This window comes from Carica papaya, chromosome 8, assembly GCF_054855325.1.
Source record: "Carica papaya isolate Zhongbai chromosome 8, ASM5485532v1, whole genome shotgun sequence".
Lineage (NCBI taxonomy): Eukaryota > Viridiplantae > Streptophyta > Magnoliopsida > Brassicales > Caricaceae > Carica > Carica papaya.
The window spans coordinates 14,680,491-14,693,229 of record NC_142316.1 but is presented as its reverse complement, the minus strand read 5'-3'; positions in this window follow the sequence as shown (position 1 = coordinate 14,693,229).

Sequence of the window (12,739 nt, the reverse complement as noted above, 5' to 3'; positions counted from 1 at the left end):
GAGATTTTTGCTCTAGTAGCAAGGTATGATATAATTAGACTTCTCATTGCTCTTGCTGCTTATAACTCTCGTAAATTCATCAACTCGATGTCAAGTCAGCTTTCTTGAATGGCTTTCTTTATGAAAAGATTTTAATAGAGCAACTAGATGGATATGTTGTTCAAGAGAAATAGGATCATGTGTACCTACTTAAAAAGGCATTATATCGTTTAAAACAAGCCCCTCGGGCTTGGTATTACAGAATGGACAATCATCTTAATCAGCTTATGTTCAACATAAGTCAAAATGAAGCAACCTTGTATATGAAATCCTATGGAAATCATATCTTAATTGTCTCTCTTTATGTTTATGAAATGCTAATCATAGGAAGTCAACTTGGACTAATCCAAGAATTCAAGAACAAAATGCAAAAAAGTGCTTGAGATTATTGGTCTTGGAACTACGAAATACTTCCTTATAATGGAAGTGCTACAATCTAGTCATGGCATTTTCACATTACAACAAAAATATGCATATGATATCCTAAAGAGGTTTAAAATGTAGGATTGTAAACCAGTGGGGACACCTATGACAACCAGTATCAAAATAAGTAAGGATGATGACTCTGAGAAAGTGGATGAAAGCTTATATAGAGGCTTAATTAGTAGCCTTCACTACGTGACAACAAGCAGACCTAATATACTATTTGCTGTAAGTGTTCTTTCAAGATTCATACATTCTCCAAAGGAGACTCACTTCACAGCTACAAAACATGTACTTAAGTACGTCAAAGGTACCATTACTCTTGATACATTCTTTCTAAAATCACAAGGAGAGACTTTAAAGTTGATTGCCTACACTAATAATGGTTGGGGAGGCTATGTTGATGATTTAAAAAGCACTTCAAGGTACTTATTTTCTCTAAATTTGGGTTTTTATCACTTGGGGCTCAAAGAAGTAAGAGACAATACCTCATTCTACTGCAGAACCTAAGTATATCGATGTTGTCTCTACTATCAACCAGGCTATCTAGTTAAGGAAGATGCTTAAGGATTTGGGACATGAGTAAGCTGAAGCAACCAAAAGCATGTGTGATAACATTTATGCAGTCTTAATTTCAAAGAATCAAGTCTTTCATGGACGCACAAAGAATATCAAGATTAAATTTTATTTTATTATAGAAGTCCAACAATCTAATGAAGTGATGCTTGTTCACTGTTCATCTGAAGAACAACTTGCAGACATTTCATCAAGCCACTGCCTAAAGAAAGGTTTGTAACTCTGAGGCAAATGATTAGAATTTGTCATCAAGATGCCAAGGACGAGTGTTAGATAGTTGGCATTTTAATTCTAGCATATTATTTTATTATTTTTATCATATTTTTAGTATATGTTTTTTTTAATTTTTCACTTCACTTTGTCAAAATTTAGTTGCTGATTTTTCTAAAGTTAGTGTCTGTTTATGGCTTAGATACTGACAACATGTTCTTATCAGTTTTATCCACCATATTTAGTGGGAAGTTATTTGAGAAGTTAGTTATTTTTCTTATCTATCAAGTTTACCATTAATGAAATGAAATTACGCTAGAATTTTAACACATTCTTCAATTTCAATCCTTCTAATTTTTATTTTGAGCTACTGCAGTTATGTTTTACAGCAAATATCCCCTATTTAGTATATTCATGCTTGAAGTGAATCTTTGGCTTCACTAAGGCTAGTGTTTGTTTAGGTCAATCATGGGTTTTTTAGGGAATCTTGATTCACTTTTATTTTTCACTTCAATTTTTGAGTCATTAATGAACCTAGTAGATAGAAATGTAAGTCTACAAACTATGCTCTTGGGCTTCAAATTGATGTTTTGGGTTCTGCAAATGAAACTACTGGCTCTACTACTGAAAAACTTGAGTTGTTAAAGATTCAGTTGATGGATTTGCTGGAGAAAGTTATCAAGATTTTTAGCAATTAATGAAGAAGGGTCTTCATAGATTATAATCATCATTGATTATAATCACCATATTTATATTTTCACGAATTTCCAGAATTTTCATTAGATTAAACCCTTTATGATTAGTGATCTTTTTCTATTGCCATTTTAACTTGGTATTAATAAATTCATTCTGAACATATAATATGCCTACTAGTATAGTAGTACTATTTAAATACAATATCATTTCCTTATATATAATATGCCTAGTAACATGCATGATATATGCATTTTTAGTACACTACCTGATAATAACTATAATCATATCTAATACCCACATTATATACATGTAATATATTCATCATAACACATAATTGACGATTCTTGAGAATACATGCATATGTACCGTGTAATTATAAGAAAAATATTTAGTAATCAATGGCATCTCCAGCTTATGAAAACTTATCATAATTTCTATAAGCCTGATAATAGTTATATATAAAAATTGATCCAAATGTGCATGCCCTATAAAAGAAATTCATCCTACATTGTACACACTTGAAAAGGAAAAGTACAAAAGAACTTAATTACCTATATACTATAGGTAATAAAATGAAGATGAATGTGAGAAATTAATTTTAGGAAGTTGTTTTAATTAAACAAAAACATAAAAGGATAATTAATTATAGGTAATAAGGTCGATGCATTTTCATGTGAGTTTTGGACATGATATATTTGCAAAATCTATAGCACTCAATTCAGTAGATACATTTTACCTGAATGTCATTGGCCAAAAAGCATTTTGCTTTCACTAGAAGAAAAATACATAAATTTTGGATATAAAAATAAAATGTTCATTGGTAAAATAGGTAAGATATTTTTCTCTGTTGGTATAAACCTTCTCTTTATATCTTGTGCCAATTAAAAAAAATTGAATATTGTACATGTATCATTAATTAAATTAGAAACGTATTACTTAAACATTAAAATTAACTATAAATATAAAAATAAAAATTTACCTAAAAACACATAAATTTTATAAAATTTTCATATTAATTCACAATATTTTAAAATTAGATTTAAAATATCAAATACATTTTTTAGGTTTAGACAAAAGGAAAAAAAATGAGGAACCCACCCAAGGTCGCCATCCTTAATTTATATGGTCGTTCACTAATTGATTCATCTTTAGATATACATCTCCTTGTCTCTTTCTATCTCTATGTCTGTACAACATGTTTAATATGAAATTTGAAAGCCTAGAACTCACTGGTGGTGAAATACAGCCGTATATTGAACAACATGAAGAAGAAGATGGGTCAAATCAAAATTCAAACGCTGAAGGATATGAAGCATCCAACATCATCGATCAAGTACGAGCAATAGTTGGAGTAAATATCAAAATATACATATATGTGTAATAGGTTTTTTAAAAAAAACGTATTAAAACCCTCCATCTTGAAACAGAAAAGGGTAAGGGAGTTGAGAGCAAAGATCCAAGAAGAAGGGAATGAGAAGAAAGCACGGGGACTGTTGCAATCAGTGGTGGAAGTTACAGACTTTATACTTTATAAGATCTACCCAGACAAGCCAACTCCCAAGTAAATGAAAAAAAAATAGAAGAAGGGAGTAGTTCTCAAGTGCCAACAGAAGAAAGGAGTACTTCTGCATAGCCAGTAGGAGAAGGGAGTAGTTCTACAGTGCAGAAGAAGGTAGGTAGGCCAAGGAAAAATAAGGTGGATGGGGAACAAGGAAGTACTCCACTAAGAAAGAAGGTTGGCAAGCCAAGAAAGGTGGTGGATGGGGCAAAAATGACTTCTTTTGTATATATATACGTACATCTGAAATATTATAGTCACCATTAATTTTCAAAAACAAAAATGTTTAATCTAGATTTTTTTTGTTCTTGTTTGTTCTGCAGGTGGATGTGCAAAGGAAACCCATGAAGAATATAAAGAAAGAAAAGACTCCATCAGTGAGTGGAGTGTATATATTATTTATATATATGGATATATATATATAAGTCGCTTAGTTAGAAATGCATATACTAGTTCCTCGGTGTGTTAGAATTGATATTTTTATTCCTTAACAGATTATTAGATTTAACTTAGTTTTGTGTCATTATGTAGATGATGAAATCTTCAGATACAAGATTCATGGATTCTGAAATGAATGATGTAGCAAATTAGAATGATTCTACTCAAGTAACTCATTTAACCTAATTAGATAATGTAATTAGTATGTGTATATAAAAGAAAGTTACACTAACTTAACTTTTTGGTACTAATAAATGATGGAGGAGACAACAAGGAAGGAAAATGAAAAGAGAATGAGGGTGGAAGAAGAGATTGATTCCATTATAATTAAAGTAATTCTTATACACTACACATTTATAAATTTTACAGCTGAAATAAACTTTGTTTCTTGTTTCTATAGCTGCTGTGCATTTCTAACATAAACTAATAATTGAATTGAAGGACAAGATTACAAAAAGTTAGTTGGTATAGATCAATAATTATTTAGTTATAATATGATTAAGATACAAGTAATATAATTTTTGTTTAGGAAGTAAAAGAAAATGTTGCTCTTGATGAGGTATAAGGAAATATGAATAAACATAACTCAAAGTACAAGGCAAGAGGTGTATCGAAGGAGTACTATCATAAAATGAAAGAGAAAATGTTGGAGCCTAATAAGAAGAGTTCTATAGAAGAGTTGTTCATGATGATGTCGCAACAATCAAATAAAGATGTAACACTCTGCCTATCACTCTATTAAAATGATTTGGAAACTCTATTTATTTGGGCCTTTACCCGTCTTAAACTTAAATTAATTTACACTGTTTAATATTTCTTGAGATTTGTGATTTTGATATATTTTTATTTTTAATTATTTTATTAATTTTATCTTTACTTTATTTTATTATTTTTATTTTTATTTTATTTTAAAATATTTTAAATTATTTCATTTTATTTCAAAGGAAAAATTTAGAAAAAAATCGAAAAACGACAAAATGGGAGAAAACCTGCCCGCATAAAAAATCCCATGAGAAAGCAGCTTGCCCGCGCGGGTGCTGGGCACTGTGCGTGCACACATGCGCGCAAAGTGGCCGCAGGGCATGCGCACGTCCCATGCACATGCAGGGGACGTACGCACAGCACACACGTCCCCTCCTCGCGCACAATGCAGGGTCGGGACCTGTGCGCACATCCTATCGCATACAAACGGGCAATCCGTGCATCACTTCACGTACGGACTAGCACTGCACATTATGCGTGTGTCGTCCGTGCAACAGGACTGTGCGAATAGGTTATGTGCGCCTAGGGCCTGCGCACATGGTGCCCAATAAACCAAGGCCCTGAGCGCGTGCATGCTAGTCCTTGCACGCATGATAGCAGACCTGTGCACCAATAAGCTAGTCTGTAATGCGCCGGCCGGGCACTACCACCTCGGGCAGTGCATCGTTGCTACCTTGGGTAGTGTGCCACTACTGTCGATGGAGGAAATTTTCCTCCCTTGTTTCTCATGCCAAGAATCTTTCCTCCTCTCTCTTCATTAGATTTCGCCACTTAGAACGAATCCTGCTGTTCTAAAATTCTATAAGTTGCCCTTCGCCTTCCCTTCCTCTCTATACTTTCATTTCTTCCATTTTCAAAGGTTTAGAGAGAGAGATATGTATAGTAAATTAGTGAAAGAAGAAGAGAAAGAAAGGAAAAAAGTGAAGAAAAAAGCATCAAGGTTTCGGTAAGGAATCTAGTATTACTTTCAACATCTTTAAGAGTATTTTTAGATAAAAAAATTTAATCTAATTGATATTTTGCCTATTTTGTATGCCTCTATGTTTAAATGAGTCAAATTGTTCTGGTTTCTAATCATGTTATGTGATTTACAGACACTTGATGAATTTGCATGTAATATATGTAATATGTAGCCCGTAATAGTAAAAGTAAAAAGAAAAAAAAAAAGAGAAACACAGAATGAAGCCTATTTTATCTGAAGTGTATCTGTATTGACATGTATATTGAATCAAGTGTCTCGTTAGGTTTTTTATTTCTGAAAGGTATCTGTTCTCATTGCCCTTCAGGGTATCTATTTTTCCCTCCCCTATCTTGTTTAGAAAGACGTAAGCAGACCACTCCCAGTGGATGATGGTGTGCCATTTGACGAGAGTGATATCACACTATCTATAGGGGGTCACTCATGGCTAAGTAATATTGTGACTATAGATATCTGTTAGTACCACTATGGTTGATACGACCATGGTCATAAATCATACCATGGTTTGGCAAGCCGGAAGTGGGCCAAAGCAAATTGTTGTATCTATATATGATCTGGTCATTCTACTTGGGTAGTTCGAAATCTATATCTACCTTCATATATGAAAGTTTGTAATGACTAGCGAAGCATGACACAAAGTATCTATACATTTCATGATTTATTTGATTTTCTGAGGTAACCTACTATTTTGATATTCAAATAAATAGTTTTTTCCTAATGATGAGTTAGGTAAATTAGGAAGCTAAATGGTAAGATGAAATAATAAACTTTTGAAATCTTACGATGTTAATTTAATATTGTTTTTCTTACTGAGCGTATGAAACTCACTCTTTCTATCCCCTCCCCCCCCAGATGAGGAAAAAAAATAAGGAACCGCATGTAGACCTACCCTTGGAAGTTTATGAGGATCCCGTGGATCCACAAGTCTGAGTGCATGACTGTTCCTGCACTTTGATAAATTCCAATAGCATAATGAAAGAAGTGGCCCTTATGTTTTTTATTTTATTGTTACTTCTAACCTCAGTGATGTATATATTTAGAACATTATATATATTTGTAAGGGATTTATTTAGTTTTGATTCCGCTGCATAAATATCATGCACTCGTTATTTTGAATCTGTATCTAACACCCATTTGCCTTAATTGGCACCTACGATATCACAAAAGATGTTGTGATCAATGACAAAGGCAACAAGAGAAGTAATAATGAGAAGCAGCAAAAGATATACATCGGTGATCTTTGTGGAAAAATAAAGAAGGATATCCAATCCTTCTATCAATCTAAACCTTAAACCATTTGCAAGTCTCCCTTAACTCAAGAAATGTGTTTAGATATATATTTCAATCTAAACCTAAAACCATTAACACTCATACTTTGGCAATCATGGATTGTATATATATTATTTTTGCTCCTACCTTTAAATATAATGGATGTTTAATGTTTGGTAACAAACGAGGGAAGTAACATGACAGGTACTAAAGAATTTATCATATTAGAAAATGAAAAAGGCAATCAAGGTACTAGTATATTTATACATAGTTGAGATGATATTTGTATGTATATAACTATATATGTGCACATACTTAAGTGTTTTTATTTTAAACATAATGAGTTTTGATGTTTGGTAATAGAGAAAGAGAAACACATTATCGGTAAAGAAGAATTTATCATACAAAAAAAGTGTGAATGACAATCACACACATTTATATATGTAATATGATATATATATCTACATATCTATATATGCATGTAATTAAGTGTTTAATTAGGATGTAATTCACATAAACTAACTATAAGAACCTATAATAATATATATGCACATATTTATATATTACATAGATGATGAATATATATATCTACATTACTTATGGTTTATTTAGATTGTAATTTTATGTTAACTAAGTATAATAATCTCTATTAGTTATCCACTTTCTATTTAACTATTTCAGTAATATCATAACATTTTGGATCTAAATTGCATATGATATTAGAATTAATCAAGTATTATACACTCTTTATATAGTGATCGTTTTAGGTAAGAATCTAACAATAATATTAAGTTGATTCAATTATTACTGTGGCAATAGAGGGAGATGCAGCAGCAAAAAGGCGCATCAATAAAATAGGAAATGTGCCAATAACTTGTTTTGATAAGGACAGGATAAAAGGAATGATGGTGAATATTAGAGAAAAATTGATATTGGAGAACTCGAATATGCTAATATGTAATTCAATGAGAAAATTATTTTTACTTCTACAAATAAAGATTTCAAATCGGTAATGAAGGAACTTTATACATGGTTACTAAAAAACCTTGACAACATTTACTTGATGTGGGATTGTAGTATTTTATTCATCGAGAATCATGGGAATTATTCTGATCAGTGCCAGAAGTCACATACTTTATACTTTATGAGATCTACCCAGACAAGCTAACTCCCAAGCAAAGGAAGAAAAAATCAGAATAAGGGAGTAATTCACAAGTGCCAACAGAAGAAATGAGGATTTCTATAGTGCCATCAAGAGAAGAGAGTAGTTATGCAGTGTCAAAAAATGTAGGCAGGCCAAGGTTTTTAAGGTGGATGGGGAACAAGGAAGTACCCTAGTATAAAGGAAGGTTGGCAGGCTAAGGAAAATGATGGATGGGGGAAAAAAGACTTGTTTGTATGTTGTTTTTGAGTATATATATTGTAACATCCCATATTATAAAATATTGAGTTTTCAATAAATGAAGAATTTTGTACATTATGTGTTATGTCTTGGATAAATTAATTTTAAGTTTTTTTTCGTTCATATTAAATTAAAATCTTGCATATATATTATAATCATATGAAAATAAGGGTAACCCATGGGAGTAAGGAACTCCACCCGCGAGGCTATTAGCCCATAAACAAGTGCGGATTTTACCCACCAAGCCCACAAACTTGGTAGCCCATAAATATGCAATGGTGTGTGCGTGTTAGCCACACATGGCTTGACACATCCACACGAGGGAACAACAAGCACTTTGTCCAGGAGCTGTGAGACACTTACCTGCAAATAACTTTTTGGCCAGTAGTTGATCCGTTAAAGTACTCCTAATTCGGGTTTATGCTTTGACACCACCAACCCAGTTTTCAGTGGCATTTTGGCAACCTAGCAAAAGAAGCCTAGCTGGCTGGGTAGTTATCGAACTCCATCCTTTTTCCTCTATTAGTTACCGGCCATTTCTAGGCAACCACGGCCCCGATGGAATGCATATAATCTAATGATGGCCTTTTGATCTCTAAATCCCTTTTAAACCTTGCTCTTTCGATCATCTTATTTTCCATTTTGTGTTGAGCAATTTTGAGTGAAAATTGGGAGAAATAGAGGGTACTAGCGAGGGATGAGAAGTATGTAGTGTGCAAAGAATAGACCTATACTGTGGGGAAGTATAGGGCATTTGTTGGAGAAATTCCCCTTCTATTCCAATTTAGGTGAATCCATTTCCATTATAACTTGTTTTCCTTTGATCCTTTAGCCTCTAAGCATCCATTTTATAACTCCTCAAGCCTAAAAACTGCAACAAGCTTGAAACCCAAAGCTTTTTTGTTATTGTACCTGCCATCACGAACTATGCAAGTATAACCTCTGTTTGTTGCTAAATACCGTTTCCATTTCATTTCTTTTCAAAAATTAAATAGTTAATGGTTAGAATAGGTTGTTAGGAATATTATAAATTTATTTTGAATGCTAAATCACTTTTAAACCGAATCTAACTTATATTGCTTCACGAGTTCTGCAACAGTTTCTTGGTGAGTTGCAAAACTGATTCTCAATAACAAAGTCCTTTTTCCTTCGTGCTTTTGAGTCTAAATTGTGATCTTATTTGAGGTAAGATGAGGAATAATCTAGTTATAACATTTATGAATTATTAAATAAGCATTTGCATCGGTAAATTGTTCAAACATTATAACTAGATTATTCCTCAACTAACCAAGAAATTATTGCAGAATTCGTAAAGCAATTTGAGTTAGATTTAGTCTAAGAGTGATTTAGCTTTCAAAAAATGAATTTTTATATTGCTAACAACCTAAGATTATGAAAATAAGTGAAAATGGAAATAGTATTTAGCATAAAATAGAGGTCCTACTTGCACAGTTCATGATGGCAAGTGTAGTAGCAAAATATCTTAGGTTTTTAATCTTCTTGTTGTTTTTAATCTTCTCCAACGCATGCATCATACCTCCCCCTTGATACTGGTTTGTTCTTTGCACATTGCACACTTGTCTTCCCTCACCAGCACCCTTTGTTTCTTTCAATTTGTAGTTAAAATTGCTCAGCACATAATGGGGAAGAAGGTGATTGAAAGAGGAAGGTTTAAAAGGGATTTAGAGATCAAAAAGCCATCATTGGATTGCATGCATTCCATTGGTGCCATTGCTGCCCATAAATGGCTGCAGCAATAGAGGAAGAAGGTTAGAACTCGACAGCTACCTAATAAGTTGGACTTATTTTGTCAGGCGACCAAAACACCACTAAAACTAGGTTAGTGGTCTTAAATTGAAAACCTAAGCCAGAAATGCACGAGTGGTGTAACACCCCGCCCATCACTGTACTAAAATAATTTGGAGATTCTATTTATTTGGGCCTTTGGTCGCTTTGAAATTAATTAATTTATGTTGTTTAACATTTATCGTGACTTGTGATTTTAGTTTATTTTTATTTATTTAATTTTATTTTATTTTATTTTAAATAATTTTAATTTAACTAAATTAAATTGAAAATAAAAATTTAAGAAAAAATCAGAAAATGGCGAAACGAAAAAAAAAATATCTCGCGAGAAAAATCCTATGAGAAAGCCGGTTGCCTGCGCGGGTGCTGAGCACTGTGCACGCACACATGCGCGCACAGTAGTCATTGATTGTGTGGACAGAACAAACATCCTACCCACACGCACGCACATCCCATCAGCGCATAGGGTTCAAGACCTGCGCGTGCGTCCTGTCGCGCAAAAGCGGGCCATCCGAGCAACACCTCACGTGCGAACAAGCGTCGCACACTATGTGCGCGCAGGCTAGCCCTGCGCGGACAACAGGAGGCCTATGCACCTGTAGGCTACTTGCAGCACGTCAGTCGAGGCACTACCACCTCGGGCAGTGCATCCTCGTTACCTTGTGCAGTATGCTGCTACCGCCAGCGGAGGAGGCCTTTCTCCCTCATTTCTCATGTCGAGCATCTTTTTCTCGTCCCTCTTCACCAGATTTCACCACTTGGCAAGAATCCAACGGTTCTGAAATTCTATAAATTGCCCTCCCCCCTCCTTCCTCTCCACACTTCCATTCTTCAATTTTTCAAAGGTTTAGAGAGAGAGAAAAAGATAGTAGTCTAGTAAGAGAAGAAGAGAAAGAAAGGAGAACAGTGAGGGAGAAAACATCAAGATTTTGGTAAGGAATATAGTATTTCTTTCGAGATCTTAAGAAGTATTTTTAGATAAACTAATTTAATATGATTGTTATGTTGCCTGTTTTGTATGTCTCTGTGTTCAGATGAGTCAAATTATTCTTGTTTTTTAACATGCTATGTGAATTGTAGACACTTGATGAATTTACATGTAATAAATATAACATGTGATCAGTGAAAGTAAAAAGTATAAAAAAAAGGAAAAGAGAAAAGTGGAATGAAGCTTATATGGTCTGAAGTGTATCCGTATTGATATGCATATTGCATAGGTGTATCTGGTCCCCTTACCCTTCGAGGTACCTGTTTCCTCCTCCCCTATCTGGTCTAGAAAGACGTAAGAGGACTGCTCCTAGTGGATGACGTTGTACCCTCTAACGAGCGTAGTGTCACTATCTATAGGGGTCACCCGTGGCTAAGTAATGTTGTGATTATAGATATCTGTTAGGGCTACTATGGCTGGTACGACCATGGTCATCCATCATACTATGGTTTAACCAGCTAGAAATGTGCCTGAGCAAATTGCCGTATTTGTATCTGATCTGGTCATTCCACTTGAGCAGTTGGAAATCTGTATCTGCCCTTAGAAATAGAAGTTGTAACGACTTCACGAAGCATGACACAAAAATCTGAGCATTTCATGATTTATTTGGTTTTCTCTATTATCTGGCATGATGTATGTTTGATGTTCTGTGTTAATGTATCATTTTATTAATAAATAAATAATTTTTCATAATGTGAGATAGGTAAACGAGGAAGTTAAAAGGTAAGATAAAATAATTAACTTTGAAATCTTATGATGTTAATTTAATACTATTTTCCTTACTGAGCATATGGAACTCACTCTTTCTATGCCCCCCCCAGATGAGGAAGAAAGTGAGGAACCGCAGGTTGACCTATCCTTGAAAGTCTATGAGGATCCTATGGATCCACAAGTTTGAGTGCAATACTGTTCCTGCACTCTGATGAGTCTGGCAGCATAGTGAAAGAAATGGCTCTTATGTTTTATAGCCACTTTTGGTCTCAATATATGTATGTATTAGAACTTATATATGTTTGTAAGGGATTTGTACTGATTTTGTTCTACTGCATAAATTTTATCATGCACTTGTTATTTTGAATATGTATTTGACACCCATTTGCCTTAATTAACACTTGGGATGTCACAAGTGGACTGGGGGAAAGCTATTCGTAGGTAAGTGGATAGTGTTTTGCAACTCGTAGGCAATACACACGATGTTCCCTCATGCGGATGTGTAAAGCCATGTGCAGTCGACACGCACACGCCATCGCGTGTCTGCGGGATATCAAGCGTGTAGGCTTGGCAAGTGAAACTCGCGCATGTCTACAAGTTGATAGCCTCGCGGGTGCGGAATTTCCTTGTTCCCATGGGCTGCCCTTATTTTTATTTGATTTAAAATATATATTTATGTGCAAGATTTTAATTTAATACAAAGGAAAAAATAAAGTAAAATTAATTTATTCAAAATATAACTCATAATATACATAATGCTTCATTTATTAAAAATTCAATTTATGAAAATATGGGATGTTACATTCTTCCCTGAAAGAAACTTTTTTTCTCAAATTTAAGTTTACAAAAACAACTCTGAGTACATATCTTTCGTGGTACTCC